The sequence below is a fragment of the Ptychodera flava genome, chromosome 12 (genome assembly GCF_041260155.1).
Source record: "Ptychodera flava strain L36383 chromosome 12, AS_Pfla_20210202, whole genome shotgun sequence".
In the NCBI taxonomy this organism is placed as follows: Eukaryota; Metazoa; Hemichordata; class Enteropneusta; family Ptychoderidae; genus Ptychodera; species Ptychodera flava.
In genome coordinates this window covers 35,268,250-35,287,415 of record NC_091939.1, presented here as the reverse complement: position 1 = coordinate 35,287,415, position 19,166 = coordinate 35,268,250, and the positions used below count along the sequence as shown (strand labels likewise).

Sequence of the window (19,166 nt, the reverse complement as noted above, 5' to 3'; positions counted from 1 at the left end):
ACAAGTGGGGACTGTGTCATCAACGATGACTTGTTATTTCTTAGATATGATGTTGTATTTTTGTACATTTTACTGTATGTGTTTATGGCCTGAAATGAAAAATAATAATAATAATAATAATAATATATAATAATAATAATAAACCATGTAAACTGATGGCAATCAGTGAATTTCTGTTGTGATTTTCTCTGACTTTCAATAATTGTTTCAAGTTTTAATGTCATACATCATTTGGTTAGCCAGGGATTGTGTAAGCAGTTGATTTTAGCGGTTAAAAATAGTTGGTGTTTCGTTTTTGTAGGCACGGTTGCCTGTCAATGTACTTGTGTTAAATCATGTTCATTCAATTTTGTGAATTCAGATGAATAGGTAATCAAACCTTGCCCATGTCGGTTTTTGTACATTGTGACAAAAAATGTGTGGAAGTCTAGAGTTATGCTGAATTGCAAAGATTCTCAAGAATTTTATATACAAAAACAAATGAAAAAGATGTATAATAATATTTTTGTAAATAAAACTGTTCAAGTTACCTTTCAGACTGTGAAATGTTTATTTTTACTGTGACTAACACTTTGGGATTTAAAAATTAAAAGCATGAAAACTGTTTTATGGATTTTTTCTATCATGGTAATAGGTCATATGATTGACAGTTGCAAATCAAACCAAACCCTGGTATAAGCACAGGGAGCTCTTCCTCCTTGTTTATATGTGTCTGTGTTTGTTTGTGTGTAAGTGTTTGTGTTAGTCTATTGTTATTTTCAATAAAATAACAGCGAAAAAAGCTGTTTTGTTTATAATTGTCAATAAAGAGCAGTTTATTTATTTATTTGTTTGCTTCTTTGTTTAGATGTATTCCCAATGGTTAGGGTCAGGGTTAGGCGTAAGTTAGGGTTAGGCTTAGGCTTAGTTTTAGCCTTAAGTTAGGGTTAGGGTTAGGGTTAGGCTTAAGTTAGAGTTAGGGTTAGGCTTAGGCTTAGGCTTAAGTTAGGGTTAGCGTTAGGCTTAAGTTAGGGTTAGGCTAAGGGTTAGGCTAGGCTTAAGTTAGGGTTAGCCTTAGGCTTATGCTTAAGTTAGGGTTAGCGTTATGGTTAGGGTTAGGCTTAGCTTAGGCTTAGGCTTAGGCTTAAGTTAGGGTTAGCGTTATGGTTAGGCGTAGGCTTGAGCTAGAGTTAGGGTCAGGGTGAGGCTTAGGGAGTCTTAGTCTTAGGCTACACTTAGGATTAGGGTTAGGGTTAGGCTAAAGTTAGAGATAGGGTTAGGGTTAGTCTTAAGATAAGGTTATGCTTAGGCTTAGGCTTAAGTTAGGGTTAGGGTTAGGCTTAAGTTAGAGTTAGGGTTAGGGTTAGGCTTAAGGTAGGCTTAGGCTTAGGCTTTGGCTTAAGTTAGGGTTAGGCTTAGGGTTAGGCTTAAGTTAGGGTTAGGCTTAGGCTTAAGTTAGGGTTAGCATTAGGCTTAAGTTAGGGTTACGCCTAGGCTTAGGCTTAGGCTTAAGTTAGGGTTAGGGTTAGGGTAAGGCTTAAATAAGAGTTAGGGTTAGAGTTAGGGTTAGAGTTAGGCTTAAGTTAGGGTAAGCCTTAGGCTTAGGCTTAAGTTAGAATTAGCATTATGGTTATGGTTAGGCTTAAGTTAGGGTTAAGGTGAGGGTTAGGCTTAAGTTAGAGTTAGGGTTAGGGTTAGGGTTAGGGTTAGGCTTGGGCTTAAGTTAGGGTTAGGGTTAGGGTTAGGCTTAAGTTAGGGTTAGGGTTAGGGTTAGGCTTAGGCTTAGGTTAGGGTTAGGGTTAGGGTTAGGCTTAGGGTTAGGTTAGGGTTAGGGTTAGGGTTAGGGTTAGGGTTAGGGTTAGGGTTAGGGTTAGGGTTAGGGTTAGGGTTAGGGTTAGGGTTAGGGTTAGGGTTAAGTTAGGCTTAGGCTTAGTGTTAGGGTTAGGATTTGGCTTAAGTTAGGGTTAGGCTTAAGTTAGGGTTAGGGTTAGGATTGGGCTTAAGCTAGGGTTAGCGTTACAGTTATTATTAAGCTTAAGTTAGGGTTTGGGTTAGGGTTAGGCTTAAGTTAGAGTTAGGGTTAGGGTTAGGCTTAGGCTTCGCCTAAGGCTTAAGTTAGGCTTAGGCTTAGGCTTAGGCCTAGGCTTAAGTTAGGGTTGGGCTTAGGCTTAAGTTAGGGTTATCGTTATGTTAAGGTTAAGGTTCAGTTAGGTTTAGGGTTAGGCTTGAGTTAGAGTTATGGTTAGGGTTAGGCTTAAGGTAGGCTTAGGCTTAAGTTAGGCTTAGGCTTAGGCTTAGGCTTAGGCTTAAGTTGGGGTTAGCGTTAGGCTTAAGTTAGACTTAGGCTTAGGCTTGGGCTTAGGCTTAAGTTGGGGTTAGCGTTAGGCTTAAGTTAGACTTAGGCTTAGGCTTGGGCTTAGGCTTAAGTTAAGGTTAGGGTTAGGCTTAGGCTTAAATTTGGGTTAGGCTTAGGCTTAAGTTAGGGTTAGCATTACGGTTAGGGTTAGGGTTAGGAATAGGCTTAAGGTAGGCTTAGGCTTAGGCTTAGGCTTAGACTAAGGCTTAAGTTAGGGTTAGCATTAGGCGCTTAAGTTAGGCTTAGGCTTGGGCTTAGGCTAAAGTAAAGGTTAGGGTTAGAGTAAGGCTTAAGTTAGAGTTAGGGTTAGGGTTAGGGTTAAACTTAAGTTAGGATTAGTGTTAGGGTTAGGCTTAAGTTAGAGTTTGGGTTAGGGCTAGGGTTAGGGTTAGGCTTAAGTTAGGGTTAGGTTTAGGTTTAGGCTTAGGCTTAAGTTAGTGTTAGGCTTAGGCTTAGGCTTAAGTTAGGGTTTAGGTAAGGGTTATGGTTAGGGTAAGGCTTTAGTTAGGGTTAGGGTTAGTGTTAGGGTTAGGCTTTAGTTAGGGTTAGGCTTAGGCTTAGGCTTAAAATGGGGTCAGGCTTAGGCTTAGGCTTAGGCTCAGGCTACGCTTAAGTTAGGGTTAGAGTTAGGGTTAGGCTAAAGTTAGAGTTAGACTTAATTTACGGTTAGGGTAAGGGTTAGGGTTAGGCTTAAGCTAAGGTTAGTGTAAGAGTTGGGCTTTACTTAGGGTTAGGCTTAGGCTTAGGCCTAGGCTTAGGCTTAGGCTTAGTCTCAAGTTAGGCTTAGGGTTAGGGTTAGGCTAAAGTTAGAGATAGGGTTAGGGTTAGGGTTAGGCTTAATTAAGGTTTAGGGTTAGGGTGAGGCTTAAGATAAGCTCATGCTTAGTCTTACGTTAGGGTTATAGTTAGGGTTAGGCTTAAGTTAGGGTTAGTGTTAGGGTTAGGCTTTAGTTAGGAGGAGGCTTAGGCTTAGGTTTAAGTTAGGGTAAGGGTTAGGTTTAAGTTAGGGTTAGGGTTAGGCTTTAGTTAGGCTAAGGGTTAGGCTCAAGTTAGGGTTAGAGTTAGTGTCAGGGTTAGGCTTAGTTAGGGTTACGCTTAGACTTAGGCTGAGGCTTATGCTTAGGGTTAGGGTTAGGCTTAAGTTAGGGTTAGGTTTAGGCTTAGGCTTAAGCTAGGGTTAGGGTTAGGGTTAGGCTTAAGTTAGAGTTAGGGTTAGGGTTAGCGTTAGGGTTAGGCTTAAGTTAGGGTTAGTGTTAGGGTTAGGCTTAAGTTAGAGTTTGGGTTAGGGTTAGGCTTAGGCTTAAGTTAAGCTTAGGCTTAGGCTTAATTTAGGTTTATAGTTAGGGTTACGCTTAAGATAGGGTTAGGGTTAGTGTTAGGGTTAGGCTTTACTTAGGAGGAGGCTTAGGCTTAGGTTTAAGTTAGGGTTAGGGTTAGGCTTTAGTTAGGGTTAGGGTTAGGCTTTAGTTAGGTTAAGGGTTAGGCTCAAGTTAGGGTTAGAGTTAGCGTCAGGGTTAGGCGTTAGTTAGGGTTACGCTTAGGCTTAGGCTGAGGCTTAAGATAGGGTTAGGGTTAGCTTAGGGTTAGGGTTAGCTTTAGGCTTAAGTTAGGCTTAGGCTTAGGCTTAGGCTTAGGCTTAAGTTAGGGTTAGGGTTAGGGTGAGGCTAAAGTTAGAGTTAGGGTTAGGGTTAGGGTTAAGCTTAAGTTAGGGTTAGTGTTAGGGTGAGGCTTTAGTAAGGGTTAGGGTTAGGCTTAGGCTTAAATTAGGGTTAGGGTTAGGGTTAGGAATAGGCTTAAGGTAGGCTTAGGCTTAGGCTTAGGCTTAGACTAAGGCTTAAGTTAGGGTTAGCATTAGGCGCTTAAGTTAGGCTTAGGCTTGGGCTTAGGCTAAAGTAAAGGTTAGGGTTAGAGTAAGGCTTAAGTTATAGTTAGGGTTTGGGTTAAGTTAGGGTTAGGCTAAAGTTTCAGTTAGGGTTAGTGTTAGGGTTAGAATTTAGTTAGGGTTAGGCTTATGCTTAGACTTAAATTAGGGTTAGGGTTAGGGCTAGGCTAAAGTTTGAGTGAGGGTTAATTTAGGGTTAGGGTAAGGGTTAAGCTTAAGTTTGGGTTAGGGTTAGGGTTAGGTTTAAGTTAGGGTTAGGGTTAGGGTTAGGGTTAGGGTTAGGGTTAGGCTTAGGGATAAGGTTAGGCTTAAGTTACGGTTAGGCTTAGGTTTAGGCTTAAGTTAGAGTTAGGCTTAGGCTTAGGCTTAGGCTTAATTTAGGGTTAGTGTTAGGGTTAGGCTAAAGTTAGAGTTAGCGTTAGGGTTAGGCTTAAGTAAGGCTAGTGTAAGAGTTAGGCTTCAGTTAGGGTTAGGGTTAGGCTTAGGCTTAAATTAGGCTTAGGCTTAGGCTTAGGCCTAGACTTAGGCCTAGGCTTAGGCTTAGGCTTAAGTTAGGGTTAGGGTTAGGCTAAAGTTAGATAAGGGTTAGGGTTAGGGTTAGGCTAAAGTTAGAGTTAGGCTTAGGCTTAGGCTTAAGTTTGGGTTTGGGTTAGGCTGAAGTTAAGGTTAGGCTTAGGCTTAGGCTAAGGCTTAGGTTAGGGTTAGTCTAAAGTTAGAGTTAGGGTTAGGCTTAAGTTAGGGTTTGGGGTAAGCCTTAGGCTTAGGGTTAGTGTTAGGGTTAGGGTTTTGGTTAAGTTAGGGTAAGGCTTAGGCTTAAGTTAGGCTTAGGCTTAGGGTTAGGCTTAAGTTAGGCTTAGGCTTAGGCTTAGGCTTAAGTTAGGGTTAGGGCTCGGCTTAAGTTAGGGTTTCGGTTAGGCTTAAGCTTAGGAGTAAGTTAGAGTTAGGCTTAGGCTTAGGTTTAAGTTAGGGTTGGGGTTGGGGTTGGGGTTAGGCTTAGGCTTAGGGTTATGTTTTGGCTTATGTTAGGGTTAGGCTTAGGCTTGAGTTAGGGTTAGGGTTAGGGTTAGGCTTAGGGTTAGTGTTAGGGCTAGGGTTTGGCTTAAGTTAGGGTTAGGCTTAGGCGTAAGTTAGGGTTAGGGTTAGGGTTAGGCTTAAGTTAGGCTTAGGGCTCGGCTTAAGTTAGGGTTTGGATTAGGCTTAGGCTTCGGCGTAAGTTGGAGTTAGGCTTAGGCTTAGGCTTAAGTTAGGCTTAGGCTTAGGATTAGGTTTTGGCTTAAGTTAGGGTTAGGCTTAGGCTTTAGTTAGGATTAGGGTTAGGGTTAGGGTAGGTTGAGGCTTACCTTGTTTCAGTAATGTTATATCTGGATCAAAACGCCAGACCAAAACATTTACTTAATGTAAAAATCAAACAAAATTGCTCAATAGCTGGTGTTTGGTTGTGTAATTCGTGCATTGCAATATCAACAATGTGAACTCTTTAATATAAGAAGGAATTGCCCTAATCGAGAGGCGAAATATACTTACCAGACACACGGCTGGAAGGACATGATTTCTTTGGGAATAAGCTTAAATCTCTTACATAGTGAAATACTGGGTATAACTTTGTACAAAAGATTGAACCGTGTACCGAAGTTCGCCAATAAATCCCATTTTTCTCAAAATTTATCATTCTACCCTTTGAAACGCCCTCTCCTGGTCTAAGAGATAGACGATCTGAGCTCATTGCGTGAGTAAACAAAATCAATACCATGTCTTTAACAGCATGTGAGAGGGCAAACATAGGTTGAATAGAAAACACTCTCTTCGATCGATTGATCAAGACAGACAGACAGACAGAGAGAGAGAGGGGGAGGGGATCGGGGGAGGACCAGGGGGAAAAGTGGACGAATATGATGACGAGGTAAGTCTAATTTGCTCGGAACCATCCCCAGACTTTGACTCATTCTACGTTGTATCTCTCATGTTCACTGTTTTAACTTAAACACCAAATAAATATCTCCGCATGTTAATTAAATGTAAGCGGATACAGGGAAACTCGACGAACGTTTTTGCTTTAAGAGAAAAACCAACGACATAGCTCTCTATTCTGTCATATGAGAGAATTTAATATTTTGGGCCATAAAAATCGCAGTCACATCAGCTAAGTAAAACAAAATCAGAACTATGGTTTATGAAATTAGGCATTGTAAATATTTATCAAGAACGCAGGTTGCAGTTAGTATGTTTTAAGTAAAAGATCGCCTGTAGCATTCTGCGACTGTATTCCTCCTGTCTGTCATTCTTTAAGTGCAAATATCGAGGACATTAATGAGCTCACCATTCCTCAGAAACAATTTCCGATCCCTTCTCCCACTGTTTAGTCTTACAAGTTTGTAAATGTATAAATTTTTGTATTGCTGAGGAAAAAAAACTAAAGATCACTATAAATATCATCACACAATAGCTACAATGCTGTGGTGCTGTCGGAGCATTTCAGAATCACACTAATGTCAAGGGTTACTATATCATAAATAATCATGAATAACCTACTAATCTTGACCTCTGTGCTAAAACTTTGATGTAGAATAGAAAGAAATATTTAAGTTTTGCCATGAGAGTTTCGACGAAATACATATTTTCACTCATAGTATTCACTTATAGACTCAACGGAAGTCTTTTTTCGAACGCAATTGTGAGTACCCTGACTCGTTAGGAGACGTCAAAGATTGAAGCTAAAAATGCACAACAAACGTTACTCCTTCGTTTCAGTTGAGAACTTGTCCCTGAAAACGATACAGGTGCGTTGACAGTAAAACTAATAGGCGATGCAATATTTTATTGGGAAGGAAAGATAGTTTATTCAAGATAACGGAAATGCTACAAAAAATCATCAAGTTCTTATGCGAAATGAAAAGTCAATGATGTCAGCATAACGCCCTTTATCCCTGATACTAAAAATCTCCATAAATCAAAATCAACTCGTTTATTTCTCACATAGAGAGATGCTCGACATATTTCAATGACAAAAAGTATGTCTGCTTTTACATTAGTTTTTTTCGGTTGTGTCATAGAGATACTCTTGTCGTAGAAACTAGTCATTTTCGCATTATTTTTCTGTTCATTCAGGGTACCCCTCAAAATCTTTGCCTAATGTGTTCTCCAGTAGACCATGACTGTAATGATATGTACCAATAAATCACTTGTAGTCATCTAGATGGTTTGTACAGATCCAAAGACTACATAGCTGCAAACAGGGTAGTTTGTCCCCATTGTTTTTGCAATACTTTTCGTCCAACTCCTAACAATCAGTATACATGTTTTCTACCTCAGGTGCTTTAAATAAAATTCGTGTTTGCCGTCCGCATACTGATAGGTTTTCAGGCAAAAATTAAGAAAACAATGTTAACGCAATTACAAATAAAATATTATATTTCGAACAGAAACAAAATAAAAATGAGCTTATGTTAATACACCCGTGTTTTTTTCTGTGTTTTTGTTATTTTTCACTGCTGGCTGTAGGTTTTTCAAAAGTTCAAGGACGGCAAACAAAGAATTTCCTTTAAATGGCTCATGGTGTGGCTAGAAATGCTGATTACATTCGGTGCCACTGCCATTCTATAGATTTTTATCCAATGGTAAATGAGTCTTTCCACAGTAAAGCGCAACATTTGACATTCCCAATTTTGGAGCTCTAGCTTTTTCAATGATAACAGCATTCACACAGATTGATATTATTTTTAGTAAGTACTACATATGAGCATATATAAAAAATAATATTAAAGCTGTATGTCCAGCTCAATAAAAATTATAGATTTTTATCTTTGTAAATATGGCCTCTATTTGCTCACCATTTTGTGACATTTTGTACCCCTGTTACATTAGGAAGGGATATTTACAATATTGATACTATTTGAATTGATTTCAAATGCAAAGTAGTAATGTATTATAAGCAATTACGAACTAAATTTATTCTTGGAAAAAAAAACACTAGGGAAAGGGCCAAATATTATGCCAAAAAATATTGGCAACGTACGTAACTATATCTGTCAAACTCTATTCAAATTTATAATATGAGAACAATAAATATAGTGAAGGCTGTAAGCTGCAACAAACCACTCATACATTTGACTAACAATGAAATCTTCCACTATGTATCATTCTTTATTCTGTCTTTATTGAAGCTTGCGCTCTCTTGCAGTTAAAAATATTTCTGGAAGGCGTCTGTCCACATGTTACGCGCGTTACCTCATTTCCAAAATCAAGATTTAAAAAAAATTCTTTTGATATACACTGCTGAAATGTTGTCATTTGAGGGTGCCCCAAATTTCATGTTTTATGGCGCAATTGAATATAAACCAATGGCCACCATTACTGAGAGCACCTGAATGGCAGGATGTCTGTCCTCCTTGTTACGCGCGTTACCGTTGTTACGCGCGTGGAAGTAATTGTAGTTTAATTAAATACTGGATAGAATAATGTTAATTTGTTTTTTAGTGTGACAATTCTATCTGTATCAGAAAGTTACTGAAAGCTTTCTTTACAACTATTGATGCACCTCAGATGCCCATATCGTATATGAAAAAATTGGACAGAACTGGTGATGTCTGTCCAATGTTACATACGTTATCCCATAGACAATACAGGGGTCTTCCCTCTGTTGTATATATGATTACCCTAAGAGCCAATTTATACAATTCACTTCATAATTCTGAGGTATTTAACTTCATCATGACATATACATATATAAATCAATCCAGTACATTTATTCAGATTTGAACACACACAATTTGTGTATAAAGCCAATCCAGTGTCTGTCCATGTTACATACGTTGCCAGTTGCCATAACATTGCGTCAGATATCCTCCTCTTCTGATAATATTTAAGATTAAAATATCTTCTGAAGTGTGTTTCTAGTTCTTGTAGACTAATGGGTTTCTTTCAAACTTGGCACAGGGATGATAATGGCATACATGTGATCAAATACAATACAATGTCATGTCTGTCCATGTTACACGCGTTACTGTTGCCGAGACAATTTGCCCTCCTCCTGAAACAAAGAAATTATTTATCTTAAAAAAAATATTTTTAGATGACACACCTGTAGTACTGTCCACCCACTCAACTTTTAGATTCAGATTAATTAATTTAATTTTTGACCTTATTGTCACAAAGTGGTTGCACTTTACTGTGGAATGACTCAAATCACAAATTTGAAATTCATTTGTGTTATGTTTTGTGTTGAATGAAGGCAGAGTCTTGAGTTGTTACTTAAAAGATTAAAGTTTATTCAAGTGATTATCATAAGTTACAGATAAAGGATGTCAGTGAAACTCATGTATATTAAGTACGTAGCCATGAATATTAAATAGTATGATGTGCTGAGTTGTCACATGATGACAACTCCCCTTTTTGAGATTGAGAAGTTGTATATTGGCAACTATGAAATGTAAATTGTATTGATTTTTGTTGAGATCAAATGAAATATGTGAAATTGTCAGTAGCATAATTGAGTTCAGAGCTCAGTTGTCAGGTTCATAGTGTTCATAGTGTCCATGTTTTGTTGTTATATTCCTTATATCTGTCTGATTGTCTATCTAATGTATATACGTTTGATTATATATTTCAACTAACTAACAAGACGGGGTGGACTATCCCGCTTGTGCCTGTTCTAACTAAAGTGAGTCAGGGATTATTCTGCCCTTTTGACTCCATGTATATTGACGTAAATTGCACACATAATCCTTATACTTCTCAGGCATTGTCACAACTTTCTCGCTCCTTGTTGTTGTAACTGTCTGGTTGACCGGTCACTCTTTCTCAAAAGTCGTTTCCATGGCAATTGAAGAATGTTGCTCTTTGATCTCCTTTTCCTTCATTGTCATAGATGGTTGGTTGTTGGGGTGGTGGTTTTTCATTGGTTTCCTTAGATCTCTTTGTGGTATGTTTTCCCTTTCAGGGTTTCAATGTGAGAAGATCTTGGAGTCCCTGCATGACCTTAAGTGGAGGCAGTCTTCAGCTGTTATTTCTAAGACAAAGTTTATTCAAGTGATTATTATAAGTTACAGATAAAGTGTCAGTGGACCACTTTCTAATAATGGTTCAGGCCTGTTAAACCAAATAATATTTTATGTCCTGAACAGTTCAGAATGCTTCAGCCCTTAAAAGTACACCCCTATTTTAAGTATTTAAGCCAAATGATATTATACACCCCTTCGAACTAAGAATGGTTGGGCTCTATCCGTGCACACCTACTGATTAAAGTGGTGTTTTATTTCATCTCCGAGCTTTTTATACAAACACAAACACAACATTATTACAGTGTGTGGCTAAGCTGCCAGCCAGGTAAACTTTATTCACAGTCATAGTAGTGACATATAGTCACACAGTACAATAGAAACTAGTTTAGGAAAAGTTGAGTACTTGATCACGACGAATGAACCTCTCATGCAGGAAACTCGCACTAAAAACCAGAGGTTAAAAACCTTTCACTCATAGAAAGGAAAAAGTGCTCTGGAAAAGCGTTAGATTACCTGCTTCCAAAAATGTCTGTTATACTAAAAATATGTTGCAGTAAAACTTACTAACAGTATACAAAATGGCTGAAAAATACTACATAGCAGAATGATACATTAAATAAATATAAAGTGTAAAAAACTTCAGGTGAGTGTCTGACCCTGGCAGAGTGTAGACTGAACATAACCACACTTTTCCTGTCAATCAACCACACGTGATATACCTTCACAGCGCCCTCACAATACACCAAAACAATAATTTCTCCCTATACGATGTAACTTGAGAAATTATATTTAGTCAAACATACTGGACACCCCTTATATTTAAGAATGGAACAGCCTAATAAGAGGGTCTAACCATATCATACTCACATGCACAGATTAGTTGCTTAGCCAAATCTACTTAACACCCCTTTATTTAGAATGGTTCAGGCCTGTTAAACCAATAATATTGTACGTCCTGAACAGTTTAGAATGCTTTAGCCCTAAAAAGTACATCCCTATTTTAAGTATTTAAGCCAAATGATATCATACACCCCTTCGAACTAAGAATGGTTTGGCTCTATCAGTGCACACCTACTGATTAAAGTGGTGTAGTCAAACATAATGGACACCCCTTAGATTTAAGAATGGAACAGTCTAATAAGAGGGGTCTAACCCTATCATACTCACATGCACAGATTAGTTGCTTAGCCAAATCTACTTAACACCCCTTTATTTAGAATGGTTCAGGCCTGTTAAACCAATAATATTGTACGTCCTGAACAGTTGAGAATGCTTTAGCCCTAAAAATTACACCCCTATTTTAAGTATTTAAGCCAAATGATATCATATACCCCTTTGAACTAAGAATGGTTTAGCTCTATCAGTGCACACCTACTGATTAAAGTGGTGTAGTCAAACATACTGGACACCCCTTACATTTAAGAATGGAACATTCTAATAAGAGGGGTCCTAACCCTATCATACTCACATGCACAGATTAGTTGCTTCAGCCAAATCTACTTAACACCCCTATATTTAGAATGGTTCAGGCCTGGTTAAACCAAATATTGTAAGTCCTGAACAGTTTAGAATGCTTTAGCCCTAAAAATTACACCCCTATTTTAAGTATTTAAGCCAAATGATATCATACACCCCTTCAAACTAAGAATGGTTTGGCTCTATCAGTGCACACCTACTGATTAAAGTGGTGTAGTCAAACATACTGGACACCCCTTACATTTAAGAATGGAACATTCTAATAAGAGGGGTCTAACCCTATCATACTCGCATGCACAGATTAGTTGCTTCAGCCAAATCTACTTAACAACCCTTTATTTAGAATGGTTCAGGCCTGGTTAAACCAAATATTGTACGTCCTGAACAGTTTAGAATGCTTTAGCCCTAAATAGTACACCCCTATTTTCAGTAGTTAAGCCAAATGATATCATACACCCCTTCGAACTAAGAATGGTTTGGCTCTATCAGTGCACACCTACTGATTAAAGTGGTTTAGTCAAACATACTGGACACCCCTTACATTTAAAAATGGAACATTCTAATAAGAGGGGTCTAACCCTATTATACTCGCATGCACAGATTAGTGGTTTAGCCAAATCTACTTGACTCCCCTTTATCTAAGAATGGTTCAGGCCTATTAAACCAAATAATATTGTACGTCCTGAACAGTTCAGAATGCTTTAGCCCTAAACAGTACACCCCTAGTTTAAGTATTTAAGCCAAATGATATCATACACCCCTTCGAACTAGGAATGGTTTGGCTCTGTCAGTGCACATCTACTGATTAAAGTGGTTTAGTCAAACATACTGGACACCCCTTACATTTAAGAATGGAACATTCTAATAAGAGGGGTCTAACCCTGTCATACTCGCGTGCACAGATTAGTGGTTTAGCCAAATCTACTTGACACCCCTTTATCTAAGAATGGTTCAGGCCTGTTAAACCAAATAATATTGTACGTCCTGAACAGTTCAGAATGCTTTAGCCCTAAAAATTACACCCCTATTTTAAGTATTTAAGCAACATGATATCATACACCCCTTCGAACTAAGAATGGTTTGGCTCTATCAGTGCACACCTGCTGAATAAAGTGGTTTAGTCAAACATACTGGACACTCCTTACATTTAATTTTGGTTCAGCCCTATTGGTACAAACCTATTCTAAGTGCTTAAGAAAATAGGGTCAGGTATAGGCTATGTGTGGGCCACTATTTTAGATAGAATTTTGACTGCATATTAATAAGCGCAGTCACCTGACAAGATCATGTGATCAGAACATCTGTAGAGTGGCAAGCTTGGAAATTGGACAACGGAACATCAAATGTTAAAGTTATTAGCATGGCTTTACTTTGAAGTCTCAGACTTTGTATTTCTATGATTGCATTTGGTGGTGAAATAATGATTTTAGTCTATGGTTGTTTTCTGAGATTTGACAAACTATCCCTCCTTTCGCATGTATGGTAAGCAACTCAAAATAAGTTTTTCATTCAATATTGACATAGGATGCTTGGTTCGGGAAACCATGGTGGTAAAATTACTCCATGAGCAAACAAAATCTAAATGCAAAGGTAACTCCAAAGTGGAAATAAATTCAATGCAATCACTGCGCTTGCACTATTGACAAATGACAACCATGCTCATAATAGCCCATACCTGACCCAGTTTTTGTTAGCAGCACAGCCAGCAGTAGAAATGGGTCATAGTGAATCTCCTTGCTCAAAATGAATATCACTTACCTTCAGGGTCAGCAAACAAGGAGAACTATGCTTATTGGGAAGAATATCACAGACAACATACCCCCTTTTTGACAAGCAACATTTTATTTTTCCACAATTTCTCTGTTGTAAAACGTCACTCGTACAAGCCTCTCATACAAGCCTTTCATTCATACAAGCATTTAACCCAAAGTTCAACCAATCTTTTAAAACTCAACACACACTGACAGAGAGTGTGGTATGGTACATTACAGATGAAGGAAGAACATGTCAAAAACGGAACACCAAAACTGAAGGGGTCAGCAAACACCAGAATTACTTATAAATACAGCAAGGTTTAGAAAATTCTGTTCATAATCTTTTTCCTGTTTTGTCCTTTATGTTCAATGCTCACAATGATAGAAAAATCTGTTCTACTATTCTGGCAAAAAATTGATCTTTCAGAAGTATGACTCTTGCATGTGAATAAAACGCAAAACTGAGTCATCACCTATTACATTACTATCACATCTCAGGTAAAGTCTTTCATTTAAAGGTTAAGGGTATACAGTCACCTGTAATCTAACTATGCCCATATATGGTCAAAAGGGCGTTCCTTGGTATTCAAAATGCCCATGTGAGGGTGCTGTTTTTAAAAAGCGGCTTCAAATCTGTGATTGGTTAGATTTTCTCTTTCCATGGTAACTGTGGCAAAATTGGAACAGGTGACAGTATACCTTTAATGAGGTTTACATTTCCTACAAATTTCAACTCGCAAATTATGATCACTCTATATTCTGTCAAACTAATACGTAACCTAGTACCTGAAATATCTCTTGAATATTTTTAAAATCCCAAATTGGTCATGAAAATTCTATAAGTGTGCAATTTGTTACCACTCATCGTGATTGTAACTTAACTTAAAACGTGATGGACAAATTTTGCCCAGTGAGAACTAATTTGTATATTCTCTTTAAAAGCATTTTTCAAAATATGGTCTCCTGGTAAACTATTTAAAGTAGTATGCACCTCGAAAGTGAAAGACTTAAACTTTTGCTCTTACTTTCCTCAAGGAATCTTTCAATCATTCTCTTTCAAAATCAAGAATAAAAATACCGTCAATGACGCTGTACCTTCTCTAATGTGTGGCCAGGTCAGGTAATTGGTTGTTGGCATGGAGTTGTTGGTAAATAGTTGATGATGTAGGGGCATGAGGTGGGATATGGACCCAAAGAACCCAAAAGATGATTAAATATATCAATCAAAAAAATTCTAAGCTACAGTATAAACTGCCTAAAGATAGTTCAATGTGGAAAAAAGTTAAATAATTCAGAAATAAGAATTAACAGTCCAAAATAGTAATGACGCACTTCCCTACTGACCTGAGTGCATGTGAAATACACAACCTGGCATCTATAAATTAAATGTACCGGTATACCAAGTGATCATTTTAAGTCACTTTTAATAACTGTTTTAAATGGATTTTCCAAAGAGTCCTGTGGAAATGATGAAAACGCTTATCTGGTATTGTGTTTGTAAAACCTCATGGCTGATAATTGTCATAGTATTGAAAAAAAATTGAAAGTGAAGAAATTACTGTTTTTGATAGGCATATTTACCTTGAAATACATGACCCTATAAAGAATATATGCTAAAAGTGTTTAAGAGTAAATTTCTTTTCAAATAATTTAATCTGTGACCAAAGGATTTTATTCTTTGAGTTTACAAATTCAAACATTGCAATTTGTTCAATCATCTTGTGCAGTGCAAAATTTATAAAATGACTGAAAAATAAAAAAAATTGGCAGAATTACAGTCTTTGTGATGTAAAATTATGGGTTGACATCACGATAATTGTTAATCTGTTCGAAGTACTACTATACTATAATTTAAAAAAGAAAAGTTCATGCAGAAACGGTAACATATATTGTCAGCAATGTAGTGTTAATTTTGACTTTACATCAAAATATGCCTTTGCTGGATACCAAATATATAGGGCGAAATATTAAAATCAGCCATGTTCAGCAAAATCCACACAACAGCATTGATCCTTTTCTAATTTGATTTGATTTGCTTATGTTATCCTTGTATGACAGTCAGTACAATATGGAACTTGAACACAACACAGTGAATAAGTAGCTGTAAATGAAATGGTGTGGCTGCATCCACATGCAGCAATAGGAGTGCCTTTGTCTCTCACCCCTCATTTCCAACCTCTCCCATCCCTGAAAAAATAGTTTGGTCTTATATTTATAATGTTAATAATTTCTGTATTTGTTAAAATGTGCGCATCTCAAAAACTTTTGATCATAAACATTTTCATTGTTTTTTATAGCTGACCAGTCAGTTAACCTTTTTCCTCAGTATTTGACATTTTCAGAATACCTTCTTATTCAATTTGTCATTTTCTAAAAGTTTAAATGCTCCTTTGTGTGGTCAAGCTTTCCACAAGCATCAAATGTGGTACTTCATATAGGAAGCTCTGCCTCTAGAGGGCGGGCATCATGAGCAGTGTTTGTTAGTTATTTCTTCCACATAAACTTCTGATTGTACTGTAAACATTGAACATGGCCGACGTCCGATTTTCCTGTCTAAAACTTTCACTCATTTTCGTTCATATGACTCTGAAACTCCAGGAAACGATTGGGAAGAAAGAGTTATCTTGAAATATTGAGGTACTCGCCGATATTTTGCAAAATTAAATGAGAAAAAATGCAAGGAAAATGCCGACAGGCTTACACAATGACCGTTTTCAGACTCAGAGGCATATGATCATCTGCAGATTATGCAACAGGCCCATATCACGTGAGGCCATGAGGGGATATCCACGAAACTTAGTACCAAACACTAGCGCACACAGAGTGAGCAAACACAAAGTGAGTAACCCTAACGTCAGCTCAGTAGTCTGTAATAGATCGTAGTCAACTAAGAACCTTGGAGAAAGGCTTACATGTAACACTGTGGCTATGCCGCTAAGTCCCTTTTGATTTTTGTCACAGTTCAAAATCGTTCTCCTACACCTCAACCTGAACCATGAACACCCCCACCAGTTTATGATATGACCCATCACGATGGCATGACGTCAACGGATCTTGACAAACGGAAGTATTGACAGACGGAAGTAGTTGACACCAGCATACTGGTTTTCAACTCTAATACCTTCTCTGTCTATAAATAGACACGAGAAGGTAAAAACAGGGGGGTCACCATGCAAATTTTGGTACTAGAGAAACAAATTACCCAAGATTTACCGATATTAGAAATTCAAAATGGCCGCCATCCCTGTGTTAACTCTATGGAAAAAAAAAATTTTCGAATTTCAAAAAACTAAGCCAGTGAAAAGTTTTCATTCACCAAGAGCTTTAAAATGAACCCCCACATGTGGTATATCAGAAGAGAATTGTAAAAGTTTGAGAGTCCGAATGTCTGTCCCCGAGGTGCATTCTACCTTAATCTACATCAATATCTTATCAGACACATTGAGCTTAATTTTACAAGGGAATCTGCCAAGCTCTGATCTAATACCCTCAAAAGGGGTGCATTTACTTACTCCAAATATAAACCTGAGATGTGATAAACAAAGACCTTAAAGGCAGTTGTCAACACGTGTAAGTTCAGTCCCAGTGAGCTTCTTGTTTGTTGTGCGATGAATCTTCTGATAACACCAATTTATCATATACCCATGCCAATATCACTTCATCCTAGTGATATTTACCATAAAATATCAGCAGTGACATTTCACGGTAAATGTCAAAATATGCACGATGACTGTCATAGGGTTTGGATCGAGCGTTCCCGAACTAGATTAATTTTGGAATTTGATGGTAAACAACGTAAACAAACAAATTGCCTGCCACTCTCCACCTGCGAAGTGATGTCACTGACATGGAAATTGAAAGGGCTTTGAGAACACAGATATTCCACGTTGCTAAGTACGGAAATACGAAAAATAACAAGTTGAGTTTTGTACTGTTTTCCCAGGGTTTTCCTGTTAGACAAGCTCTAGCAAACATGCTGCTGTTCGCACAGCAGTCTTCCTCCAAACAGGTGGCGAGCATGTGGGGTGACTGTGATGTCACACACGTGATGCCTGTGGACATGGCAACTCTTAGTGTAACCAAACAAAATGGCGGCCCCTCTCCATGCCGTACGTCGATCAGCGCCATCAAAATCAGGAGAAATTTTAGGCTGAGGACAGATCGGTTACAATTGTAATAGCATATGGTATCTTAAATATAAATAGAACCTCCTGTATGACGATTTTGCCGCGATGCCCTGCATAATGTTCATTCTTTTTATAGTTTATGAGTGAAGCCTGTTCATGCACACAAATATGCCGATATTTATGCGCTCCACATAATATAGTTAAGCCTCAAAATTAAAGGTTTTTCATACTATTAGTAAAATTCTGGGCATGGGTATATGATAAATCGATTATTACCCAATATCGACTGTTCCTTGCGTCGTATCAGCTTTCATGTAATTTGTGCTGCATCAGACATGAGACGAAACGCAGCACAAGTGACACTCATGCTGATACGACACAGGAGCAGTACAGGTGATATTGGGTAATATAACCTCTAATCATCTTGTCCTTAGTCCAGTCATAAAACCATAGACCCTGAAAAAAAAAGGGGCAAAATTAGAAATTGGTAACAAGGTCTTCAATAAAATAATGCAAATTTCTAGTTTGGATCAAGAAATCAGTCTATATGTTTAAATTAGAAGTGTTAACCATTGATAGGTAGCCCAATATAGCTCTGCTATGTTACATAGAGAATAACTATTTGTGACACGGGTGTTGGTGAAAGAAGGTGGAAATTTTTCATAGCTCATTTCAATGGCCTGACAAAAACATAGGGCCAAAGTCCCTGAAGCTACTATAGACATGGATACAAAATTAAGTATTTCCTTACTGTATGAAATTATCTCACTAAGGTCATCCTACGGACAAGTAAACTAAATATTAAAGCTGTCTGACCAGCGGTTTTGAAAGAACAAGCAACTCAACAGTTGACAGAGCTCTGTTGAGTTATGTAGAGAATAACCTTTTGTGACACATGTATTGATGAAGAAGGTGGATATCTTTGATTAACATGGTGAGTTCTGTTTAATAAGTTGAGACTGTACATACTCAGAGAAAGCACACTGAAGAGACAAAGGTTTGAAACTTAAGAAGTTCAAGGTCATCAAAAGCATTATAAGGAATCATGTTACACTTTCATTGCACTGTTTACACAGATTGCATAATTGCTATAAATAGCACATGAGGAATCTTTATACAGCCCAGCTTTACCAAAAAACCCTATCACTTTGACCACTCTTTTAATTGACCACTCTATTTTTTTCCTCAAAGAGTAATTTTATTTTATCCTTACCAAGTCAACCATAAATGGAAATTAGAACTTTCTCTATCTCTATCTCTATCTCTATTGACTATTTTGAGCAATTTCTTTTAGATAACATACAAGGCACAATAAATGACGGTTCAGAATATGTCAAAGTTGGGATTCAGGAAAGTTGCCTTTACATGTTTTAATCCTCCAAGATGGTAAGCATTTCACTATGAACTGTCAAAAAAAGTTGAACTTTCTGATAATTCTACACTAAAATTATTTTGGCTTTGATGATTTCCTAATTAATTCAATTATTTAAAATCATATTAATTATTTTTTTCTGGGTGAATTGATAGGGTTTATACAGTACAAGAATTACATACAATGTAAGTCAAATTTTGACCAAAAATGACAAAAAATTTCCT

At 37.5% G+C, this 19,166-nt stretch overlaps 1 protein-coding gene across 3 annotated transcripts in view; it reads right to left on the bottom strand.

Annotated features, from left to right (window-relative positions):
* Positions 1-9,553: 9,553 nt before the first annotated feature.
* LOC139145742 (hydroxyacid-oxoacid transhydrogenase, mitochondrial-like) overlaps positions 9,554-19,166 on the bottom strand; it is a 46,045-nt gene continuing 36,432 nt past the window's right edge. For all 3 annotated transcript variants that reach the window (XM_070717054.1, XM_070717055.1, XM_070717056.1), the window contains one exon: positions 9,554-18,026. The gene's annotated coding sequence lies outside the window, so the exon portion shown is untranslated. The remainder of the gene's footprint in view (positions 18,027-19,166) is intronic.